The sequence below is a fragment of the Oncorhynchus mykiss genome, chromosome 26 (assembly GCF_057628025.1).
Source record: "Oncorhynchus mykiss isolate SJ-2025 chromosome 26, ASM5762802v1, whole genome shotgun sequence".
Taxonomy (NCBI): domain Eukaryota; kingdom Metazoa; phylum Chordata; class Actinopteri; order Salmoniformes; family Salmonidae; genus Oncorhynchus; species Oncorhynchus mykiss.
Window position 1 is genome coordinate 16,177,311 of NC_143047.1, and position 11,520 is coordinate 16,188,830.

Sequence of the window (11,520 nt, forward strand, 5' to 3'; positions counted from 1 at the left end):
ACATTCCCATGGCAACTAGGTCCTGTTGTATAGGCAGGGAGATTAGGCCAAGCCTGATACCATTTGCATACAAATTGCCCAGCTGGTACCTTGTCGTTATGACAACGGCACACAGCTCCCAGAATGCCTGTGGAAGTGAGACACAAAGGCAAAGCAGCAGACCAGCAAAGTAAGAGTCATTGATAAAAAATAAAATCACAATGAGAATTGTTTGCCGACAATGTTCTCATTTGAATCCAATCTTCAGGTATCTGTTTGAAATTGAATTAAGATAGAGGAAGGAAGTACACTATGTAATGAATATGTGGAAAAAATATATAGATATATATACATTTTTGGGGTTATTGGGACATATGTTTATCATATAAAAAGTGATAATAGTCATAAATACATCAACCTGAAACAACATCTGAAACAATGGTATAAGTTGCACAACAATTAGAAAACAAAATAATGTATGTTTCTCTCTAATCAAGATGGTATGGCCATTTCCAAAAATGTCAACAATTGTATTTTTGCTTGACACTTGTTTGATACCTGATGATGCTTTTATAACGTGACACACAACAATACACCATTTGAAATTCTCAGAGTTTTGCTGGATCCCTGAACTACACGCACAACATGTTGCCATCTAGTGGTCGGTTCTGGTAATGCATCTTACACAATAACAAGCCTCCTAACTGCTTAATATTTAGCATAAGGGCAACAGAGCTCTCTCATTTCCATTGTCATCCTAGCTCAGTGTGTTGACCAGCAGCTAAACAGCTGTGCTTGGATGTACTATGTTTTCCTATGGGAGCTTGTGAACATTGCATAGCCTACTTGTTCACACCAGTGGTCCCAGTGGGGTCCATTTTAACCATTGGCCTGTGCTGCTGTCAAGCCCTTGCAGGCTAATCAACGCCTCCCTAGTGGGGAACAAAACAGTCCCCTACCTCCTTCCTAATAGTTCCAGTTACCCCGGGTTGACCTGCAGCGTTTTGGGACAGTGATTATGTGAGGGCAAGGTGAGTTATGTCTGTACACATTAAACCGTCTAGTTCCCCATAATGCTAATGTTGCTGAAGAATCCCATTGAACTGTTCTGTTACAGATTGTCAGAGACAACCGGCATAAACCGTGTTGGCCTGGTTGTAAGAGACTTGTATCAGCAGCAGCAGCAGTACATGACTGTATTAACCTCCGAGGGGGGTGTGTGTGTGTGTGTGTGTGTGTGTGTGAGGGGCAGCGGAGTGGAGAGCTGACATTCCCAGCCTCTCCAGCATATAAATGCAGCAGCAGCTCTCCAGGGTGAAGCTACCAGCTCTGTGGAGCTCCACTACATCTGACTACCCAGCGCTCCACAAGGTCACAACCGCTCTCCTCAGCTCTGACCCGAGGCCCAGGCACAGCCCCTCTAACCTGCCAACTACCATCTGTTCAACATGGCGACCCAGTGGGGACTCTGCAGCGCGGGGAAGATCAGCCACGACTTCAGTGTGGACATGAAAACCATCCCTCCTGGAGACCACCAGGCACCCCACTCCACTCCACCCACCCAAACAAACACATTCTATTGTGATTCACATACTGGATGTCTCTCTTCCTCCTGCCTCTCTCTCTCTCTCTCCATCGGCACTGACAGCTTGCCTAGAAGTAATGAATGTCTGTGTGTTTTCCCCTCTCGTTCCAGATAGTGGCGGTGGCTGCGAGGAGTCTGGAGCGTGCCCGGGTGTTTGCCAAGAAGCACAGCATCCCCAAGGCCTATGGGAGCTATGAAGAGCTGGCCAGCGATGCAGAGATTGGTGGGTTAACAGCCTTGGAGGGCCTGTCTGTGCAGCCACAGATTATGGCTTAATGACGTAACTGTTTGAAAATCAGCCTCCAGTCTGTGTACTGTGTGACTGTCCCTGCAGACATGATGTACCTGGACGTGCTGCACACGGAGCACTGGCGCCTGGGCCTGCTGGTACTACAGGCAGGGAAGAACATGCTGTGTGAGAAGCCCTTCGCCATGAACTCCAGGGAGGTGGGGGACCTCATTGCTGCCTCCAAGAAGTCCAACGTCTTTCTCATGGAGGTGTGGGAAAGGCTCCATGAGAGTTGGGGTTTCCATCAACGTGTCTCAGTCTGTTAACATGATTTATTGCTTGAGTCTCACCATTTGTACTGTTGTCACATTACTGTAGTAAATACCCGACCTGGGTTCAAATATCTAAATTACTTTTACATACTGTACATTCAAAGTAAGGTATATTTTATTTGAAAAGACAAGTAGTTAAATATTTTAATGTATTTGGAAATACACTTCCATACATTTAACCCAGGCATTTTAATATATTATTTCAAAAAGGTATTTGAAAATACTCTCAAATACTATTTGTTTTTTTACAAATAACCATTCAAATACTCAAATAAAAGTGCTTGTTTTGGGCTGTGTATTTGAAAATACTCAAATACACAGAAAAAGTATTTTAAATACCAGTTGTCAACTACATATGTATTTGAACCAAGGTCTGGCAAATGTATGGACGGATTTTGCTGATCATATGAGGGCTGTTGTAGAAATGACCAAGTTGAGGTATAGAAAGGAACTGTCTGTCCACTCTGTGAGGTGATGGGCTCTCTCTGTCCTCTCCCAGGCCATCTGGTCCCGTTTCCCACTGTACAGGGAGGTTCGCAGGTGGCTGGCTGAGGACGCCAACGGCGACGTAAAGCTGATGAAGGCCTTTTTCGGCTCACCTCAGCTTCACATCCCCCGCTCGGTGGAGAAGAAGCTGGGAGGAGGCACTGCTGGACATTGGGGTCTACAACTTGCAGTTTGTGCTGATGGTGTTCAACGGGGAGAGGCCAGAGTCCATCCATGCCTCTGGAGTTCTTCTCAACTCAGGTATTAATCTTGGCACCTACATGTAGTACAAAATGTCCTGTGTGTGCTAGCCAGCTAACAAGCTAGCACTGGTCATGTAAGCCAAGTACTGGTCAAGTAAACCAGAGATTGTGGGACAGGGACAATGAGTTTGGAATTGGGCACAACCCAAGGATCAGATTAGCATTGGGGTCAGTATTGACTATGCCTACGACAATAATTCATTCTTTATTGAAGTGTAAAGGGCTAACTTGCTGTTTGACTTGTTGATGGTTGCCAGGAATGGATGAGCCCATGGTGGTGATGAAGTTTCCCAGGAACAGGCTGGCTTTATGTTTCTTCTCCATCACTGTTTCACTGCCTAACAACGCCACCATCAGCGGAACAACGGGCACCATCAGGGTATGTTGCTACTGAATCAACCTTTAAACGTCCCAGTCTGTTTTATCTTCATTTAGGAGAAATGTAATATAGTGACGAAAGAGCCAACAAATGCTAAACAATGTCTGATCTACAGTATGTCCCTGATTGAGACTTCATTGAGATGTATTATTGATTAATGCATATACTGATAAGTATACACATAAAACATAATGGCTGTTTCATGTCCTCTCAGGTTCTAGGTCCCATGCATTGTCCCACCACACTGGAGGTGAATGGGAAGATGACACAGTACCCCCTGCCTGAGCCCTCTTTACCTCTGAACTTCACTAACAGCACTGGGCTGCGCTACAAGGCTGAGGAAGTCAGGCAGTGCCCGCTCAAAGGTATGGTGGCTCGCAAGGTCTTACCAGAGAAAAACACAATTTCTCTGTTCAAAGATGAGAGATTGTTTGAACAGATATACAACAACAATCCAATTGCAATGCTGTTGGTATATCCTAGGTAATAAACAGTAAAAACAGCCAAATAAATAATAACATTGTTTTTACCTGCTGCTTCCAACCGGAATCTTTGCTTACAATACAGTCAGTCAATTTCTCCTTCAGCAGGACTGAAGGAGAACCCCAGAATGCCCCTGTCCGAGTCGGCCCTGCTCACTGAGATTATGGATGAGTGCAGGAAACAGGTGGGAATGGTCTTCAATCAAGACTGCCAATAACCACCCCTCAATCGCCACTCGACCATGGTCAATCTGACCTGTGCCACAGGGTCTGGACATGGACAGAGCTGTGTACGACAGGAGGGAGGGATTAATCCCTGAGTGTACAATGATCCCCTCACGACTTAGCCCTATACAGCTTGCAGCTGATATGAGACAAATTTGAACACGGTGATGACAAGGAAGCCTGAGTTGATCAGTAGCAACTGTGAGCTGCTAAGACTGACAGATTGAATTAAGAGTGCTACAGTCTGTCACGGTGAAGTGTAAGATTGATGGGTTCAATAAAGGACACTGATTGTCATGGTGAGGTTTATTTCATGAGGTGACAAGATCATCCTAAGAGGGTGATTATCAGTCAGAATACATTCAAATTGGAGAAAAAACGAATTCTCATAGACACATTGTAGGACCCCCATAAAACTATTGTCTGAGTAAACAATGACTTTGCTTCCCAAGGTCATGGGTTGAAACAAGGCCTGATGAATCAGCAAGTTTATGTATGTCACATTTGACAACATAGGCTACCTTGGCCAGCTCTTAGGTTTCAGTACACCAAGCAGCACATGAGGAAATAATGTAATCTAAAAGTAATTAAAATATTTTATATTAAAGATTTTAAGTGATTTGAAGGCCTAATCCAAAATATGAAAATAAATGATTCATTAGACACAAAACAATCAGCACCAAACCTCGGTCTGTTATGGGTGTAAAATGGCACGTTGATTCCATCTGTTGGTAAATGTCCATTACTGCAGCACCGGTGTTTTATAACGTGTGCTTGATATACCCGGATGTATTTGTAATATTCCTGAACACTACTGGTTGGTTACTCGCGTCAATGACGCTATATCGTAATTTAATCAAAACAGAGTCTGTCTCCACCTGCTGGCTAATAGTTACATGTTGTCGACATCAATATGGCAACCAGGTGGGGGATCTGTAGCACCGGTAAAATCATGATTTCACAGAGGCACTGAAAACCCTCCCTCTCGGAGACCACCAGTTACTTGTACCCGTTTACTACAGTAGACAGTGACACCCACCACCACATACTTTATTGTGGCCGTGTTCAAGCCTCAGTTTGCTATCGTTGGCGTGGAGTTTCAAATTAACATGAATGATCTGAACTGTTTTATGATCAGAAATCAGAAGGTTTCACTGCACTCATGTAGTTAACTTTAAGTAGATTGGAACAGTTACAATGTGGCCCATTGTAATGATTTTTTTGAGTTGCTGACATTACAATCTCGTTTAATGCCGCAAGATATACTCTACACAGATGGATGACTTACCGTAAAACTCTAACTAAATGAACATGTAGGAAATGTAATATAGAAATGTGAAAGTGCCTTATTTAAAAGTGTCATAGGCTACAAACATGTTGAAAATAATGAGTGAATGAAATAGCCCACCCTTTTGTCAACCCTAGATTGTTGCTGCTCGGAAACTACAGGACGCTCAGGAGTTTGCAAAGAAGCACAGCATCCCTCAAGCAGCTATTTAAAAAAAATGTTTTACCTTTATTTACCTAGTCCTTCAGTTCAAGAACAAATTCTTATTTTCAATGACGGCCTAGGAACAGTGGGTTAACTACCTGTTCAGGTGCAGAACGACTGATTTGTACCTTGTCAGCTCAGGGATTTGAACTTGCAACCTTCTGGTTACTAGCCCAACGCTCTAACCACTAGGCTACCCTGCCGCCCCATGAGGAACTGGCCAGAGATCCAGAGATTGGTCGGTGTTTTGTCTCAAACATAATCTAGCCATCACCTCTGGTGCTTAATGTCCCTCTCAGTGTGTGTAATATGCATCAGAACAGTGTTTATTAGTGCATTTTATTATGGCATTTTGTGTGTGGGTAGAGGTGGTATATGTGGGCACCATCCAGCCATACCCCCTGCCGGTTGGCATGCTCTTCATGAAGGCCCAGAAGAATGTGCTATGTGAGAAGCCTATGGCCATGAACCTCAGAGGGGTGTAAGAGCTGATGGCCTCTGCTAAGACAAACAAAGTATTTTTCATGGAGGTAATACGGACTGTTACACCTGTGTCATTATGACCACGTTACATACCCAACCAGTGTTTCAACAGCACGCAGGTGAAGGCTGTCCCGTGTGAGTGTCTGTGTGTAACCATAGTGCTCTCCCTCTTCCGCCTCCTCATCCTCCTCTCTTGATGCTCCAGGCAGTCTGGACCCGCTTCTTCTGAGCCTCTCTGGAGATTGAGTGCCTGCTGTCTCGGGGAGGGGTGGGTGAGGTGAAGATTGTAAAGGCAGACTGGTGCTTTACCTACTGGGGATATCCTACTAGTGCTTAGCTATTGGGGATATCCTACTAGTCGTTTACCTACTGGGGATATCCTACTAGTGCTTAGCTATTGGGGATATCCTACTAGTCCTTTACCTATTGGGGATATCCTACTAGTCCTTTAGTTATTAGGGATATCCTACTAGTCAATTAGTTATTGGGGATATCCTACTAGTGCTTTACCTATTGGGGATATCCTACTAGTGCTTAGCTATTGGGGATATCCTACTAGTCCTTTACCTATTGGGGATATCCTACTAGTCCTTTAGTTATTAGGGATATCCTACTAGTCAATGAGTTATTGGGGATATCCTACTAGTGCTTTAGTTATTAAGGATATCCTACTAGTCCTTTAGTTATTGGGGATATCCTACTAGTCGTTTACCTATTGGGGATATCCTACTAGTCGTTTACCTATTGGGGATATCCTACTAGTGCTTTAGTTATTAGGGATATCCTACTAGTCCTTTAGTTATTGGGGGTATCCTACTAGTCTTTACCTATTGGGGATATCCTACTAGTGCTTTAGTTATTGGGGATATCCTACTAGTGCTTTAGTTATTGGGGATATCCTACTAGTCCTTCAGTTATTGGGGGTATCCTACTAGTGCTTTACCTATTGGGGATATCCTACTAGTGCTTTACCTATTGGGGATATCCTAATAGTGCTTTAGTTATTGGGGATATCCTACTAGTCGTTTACCTATTGGGGGTATCCTACTAGTGCTTTACCTATTGGGGATATCCTACTAGTCGTTTACCTATTGGGGATATCCTACTAGTGCTTTAGTTATTAGGGATATCCTACTAGTCCTTTAGTTATTGGGGGTATCCTACTAGTCTTTACCTATTGGGGATATCCTACTAGTGCTTTAGTTATTGGGGATATCCTACTAGTGCTTTAGTTATTGGGGATATCCTACTAGTCCTTCAGTTATTGGGGGTATCCTACTAGTGCTTTACCTATTGGGGATATCCTACTAGTGCTTTACCTATTGGGGATATCCTAATAGTGCTTTAGTTATTGGGGATATCCTACTAGTCGTTTACCTATTGGGGGTATCCTACTAGTGCTTTACCTATTGGGGATATCATACTAGTGCTTTAGTTATTGGGGATATCCTACTAGTGCTTTAGTTATTGGGGATATCCTACTAGTCGTTTACCTATTGGGGATATCCTACTAGTCCTTTAGTTATTGGGGATATCCTACTAGTCGTTTAGTTATTGGGGATATCCTACTAGTCCTTTAGTTATTGGGGATATCCTACTAGTCCTTTAGACATTGGGGATATCCTACTAGTGCTTTAGTTATTGGGGGTATTCTACTAGTCGTTTAGTTATTGGGGATATCCTACTAGTCCTTTAGTTATTGGGGATATCCTACTAGTGCTTTAGTTATTGGGGATATCCTACTAGTGCTTTAGTTATTGGGGGTATCCTACTAGTCGTTTACCTATTGGGGATATCCTACTAGTCTTTACCTATTAGGGATATCCTACTAGTCCTTTAGTTATTGGGGATATCCTACTAGTCATTTACCTATTGGGGATATCCTACTAGTCCTTTAGACATTGGGGATATCCTACTAGTCCTTTAGACATTGGGGATATCCTACTAGTGCTTTAGTTATTGGGGGTATCCTACTAGTCGTTTACCTATTGGGGATATCCTACTAGTCCTTTAGTTATTGGGGATATCCTACTAGTCGTTTACCTATTGGGGATATCCTACTAGTCCTTTAGTTATTGGGGATATCCTACTAGTCCTTTAGACATTGGGGATATCCTACTAGTCGTTTAGTTATTGGGGATATCCTACTAGTCCTTTAGACATTGGGGATATCCTACTAGTCCTTTAGACATTGGGGATATCCTACTAGTCCTTTAGACATTGGGGATATCCTACTAGTCCTTTAGACATTGGGGATATCCTACTAGTCCTTTAGACATTGGGGATATCCTACTAGTCCTTTAGACATTGGGGATATCCTACTAGTCCTTTAGACATTGGGGATATCCTACTAGTCGTTTAGTTATTGGGGATATCCTACTAGTCCTTTAGACATTGGGGATATCCTACTAGTCCTTTAGTTATTGGGGATATCCTACTAGTCCTTTAGACATTGGGGATATCCTACTAGTCCTTTAGACATTGGGGATATCCTACTAGTCCTTTAGACATTGGGGATATCCTACTAGTCCTTTAGACATTGGGGATATCCTACTAGTCCTTTAGACATTGGGGATATCCTACTAGTCCTTTAGACATTGGGGATATCCTACTAGTCCTTTAGTTATTGGGGATATCCTACTAGTCCTTTAGACATTGGGGATATCCTACTAGTCCTTTAGTTATTGGGGATATCCTACTAGTCCTTTAGACATTGGGGATATCCTACTAGTCCTTTAGACATTGGGGATATCCTACTAGTCCTTTAGACATTGGGGATATCCTACTAGTCCTTTAGACATTGGGGATATCCTACTAGTCCTTTAGACATTGGGGATATCCTACTAGTCCTTTAGACATTGGGGATATCCTACTAGTCGTTTAGTTATTGGGGATATCCTACTAGTCCTTTAGTTATTGGGGATATCCTACTAGTCCTTTAGTTATTGGGGATATCCTACTAGTCGTTTAGTTATTGGGGATATCCTACTAGTCCTTTAGACATTGGGGATATCCTACTAGTCCTTTAGACATTGGGGATATCCTACTAGTCCTTTAGACATTGGGGATATCCTACTAGTCCTTTAGACATTGGGGATATCCTACTAGTCCTTTAGTTATTGGGGATATCCTACTAGTCCTTTAGACATTGGGGATATCCTACTAGTCCTTTAGACATTGGGGATATCCTACTAGTCCTTTAGACATTGGGGATATCCTACTAGTCCTTTAGACATTGGGGATATCCTACTAGTCCTTTAGTTATTCTATTGTTTTTTCTTGGTCAATTATTCCCCATGTATGTGTGCAACATGGATTGCCTTTCAACTTGCTCCCCACCTCCCCTAAATGTTGAAGCAGTTACAGACTCATGTCTTGTTTACTCAGTATACATTTACAAGGTGGCAGCAAACCATCTGAAATGCCCTTGACATGTCTCTCTGACATCCAGCTTCCTCAAGACTTTGTAATGTTTCCCGAGACTACTCCACAGACAAAACAAATCACTGGAAAATTCAACAATGGGCCTTTTCATGAAATAATACAAATATTTGTGTGGAGAGAGAATATTTGTGAGATGATTTGCACACCACCCCAACATATCCATAGATGGAGCAGTCTCTATTGCACTCCACACTGCCCTTCCCCACCTGGACAAAAGGAACACTTGTGAGAATGCTGTTCATTGACTACAGCTCAGAGTTCAACACCATAGTGCCATCCAAATTCATCACTAAGGTAAGGAGCTTGGGACTATACACCTCCCTCTGCAACTGGATCCTGGACTTCCCCCAGGTGGTGAGGGTAGGTAACAACACATCCGCCACACTGTCCCATCTTATGTTCACTGTTCACCCACAACTGCATGGCCGCGCATAACCCCATCATTAAGTTTGCCGGTGGTAGGCCTAATCCCTGACAACGATGAGCAGTGTGGTGCCAGGTCAACAACCTTTCCCTCAACGTGGGCAAGACAAAGGAGCTTATCTTGGACTACAGGAAACGGTGGGCCGGACACACCCCCATTCACATTGATGGGGCTCTTGTGGAGTGGGATGAGAGCTTCAAGTTCCCCTGTGTCCAAACACACCAACAATTGTGAACAGGGCATGACAACACCTCTTCACCCTCAGAAGGCTGAAAAGATTTGGCATGGGCCCTCAGATCCACCATTGAGAGCATCTTAACTGGATGTGTCACCGCTTGGTATGGCAACTGCTCAGCCTTCAACTAAGGTGCTACAGAGGATACTGCTCACAGCACATTTAAGTGGCCCTTTGTCCCCAGCACAAGTTGCATCTGTAAAGATCATGCCGGTTAATCAGTTTCTTGATATGCCACACCTGTCAGGTGGATGGATTATCATGGCAAAGGATGAATGCAAACATACAGTGCCTTGCGAAAGTATTCGGCCCCCTTGAACTTTGCAACCTTTTGCCACATTTCAGGCTTCAAACATAAAGATATAAAACTGTATTTTTTTGTGAAGAATCAACAACAAGTGGGACACAATCATGAAGTGGAACGACATTTATTGGATATTTCAAACTTTTTTAACAAATCAAAAACTGAAAAATTGGGCGTGCAAAATTATTCAGCCCCCTTAAGTTAATACTTTGTAGCGCCACCTTTTGCTGCGATTACAGCTGTAAGTCGCTTGGGGTATGTCTCTATCAGTTTTGCACACCGAGAGACTGAAATGTTTTCCCATTCCTCCTTGCAAAACAGCTCGAGCTCAGTGAGGTTGGATGGAGAGCATTTGTGAACAGCAGTTTTCAGTTCTTTCCACAGATTCTCGATTGGATTCAGGTCTGGACTTTGACTTGGCCATTCTAACACCTGGATATGTCTATTTTTGAACCATTCCATTGTATATTTTGCTTTATGTTTTGGATCATTGTCTTGTTGGAAGACAAATCTCCGTCCCAGTCTCAGGTCTTTTGCAGACTCCATCAGGTTTTCTTCCAGAATGGTCCTGTATTTGGCTCCATCCATCTTCCCATCAATTTTAACCATCTTCCCTGTCCCTGCTGAAGAAAAGCAGGCCCAAACCATGATGCTGCCACCACCATGTTTGACAGTGGGGATGGTGTGTTCAGCTGTGTTGCTTTTACGCCAAACATAACGTTTTGCATTGTTGCCAAAAAGTTCAATTTTGGTTTCATCTGACCAGAGCACCTTCTTCCACATGTTTGGTGTGTCTCCCAGGTGGCTTGTGGCAAACTTTAAACACTTTTTATGGATATCTTTAAGAAATGGCTTTCTTCTTGCCACTCTTCCATAAAGGCCAGATTTGTGCAATATACGACTGATTGTTGTCCTATGGACAGTCTCCCACCTCAGCTGTAGATCTCTGCAGTTCATCCAGAGTGATCATGGGCCTCTTGGCTGCCTCTCTGATCAGTCTTCTCCTTGTATGAGCTGAAAGTTTAGAGGAACGGCCAGGTCTTGGTAGATTTGCAGTGGTCTGATACTCCTTCCATTTCAATATTATTGCTTGCACAGTGCTCCTTGGGATGTTTAAAGCTTGGGAAATCTTTTTGTATCCAAATCCGGCTTTAAACTTCACAACAGTATCTCGGACA

The 11,520-nt window shown here is 43.2% G+C and overlaps 1 pseudogene; it reads left to right on the plus strand.

The window, feature by feature from the left end:
- The first annotated feature begins 1,276 nt into the window (after positions 1 to 1,276).
- Positions 1,277 to 3,953, plus strand: LOC110506467 (trans-1,2-dihydrobenzene-1,2-diol dehydrogenase-like; annotated as a pseudogene).
- Positions 3,954 to 11,520: the final 7,567 nt, after the last annotated feature.